Here is a 611-nt window from a genome sequence, read left to right as displayed (position 1 = left end):
GCTAATCAAGTTATTGCTGATTCCTTGATCTTCCAAGGCATCAGCCTCATAGGTTGATCCAGTAATGGTATTGCTGTAAACTATAAGAGTGGTTTGATTTGTAGTTTTAGACATGACTGGACGATATAATGAACAAGATTTAAGCTACTTTACTTCTTCAAACTGTCCAATACTGTGCTGTCCACGCTATTAAAGAGGCCAAAAGTGTCGAGTGAGTTACTTCCTTTTTTTTCCTTTTCCTTCTGTACGTTTCTTTTTCCCTGAAAAGAAGATCGAAAGGCTTGTTTTACACTGTTAATTTGTCGTACCTAATAAAGGAAATATCTCTTGAGAGAAGACTAAAATTAAGAAGAATATTCTTTTTGTTGAAATCTGAATTTCAAGGGTGATAATAGATGTTTAAACATGCTTTTTATAGAACCAAATTCAGTCATAAATCATATCTAACTCTGCAATACTCCTCGAAACTTGCTGGGAAAAGCAAGAACAAATCAAGATATACCATACAAAATGCTCCACAATACAGTAAGCATTGCCATTTGCATCAGCTGGAGTTGCTCCAATACGTTGTATTATCAATAGCACAAAAAAAAAAAAAAAAAAAAAAACAG

This window comes from Olea europaea, unplaced genomic scaffold (assembly GCF_002742605.1).
Source record: "Olea europaea var. sylvestris unplaced genomic scaffold, O_europaea_v1 scaffold5550, whole genome shotgun sequence".
In the NCBI taxonomy this organism is placed as follows: Eukaryota; Viridiplantae; Streptophyta; class Magnoliopsida; order Lamiales; family Oleaceae; genus Olea; species Olea europaea.
This window is presented reverse-complemented; position numbering follows the sequence as displayed.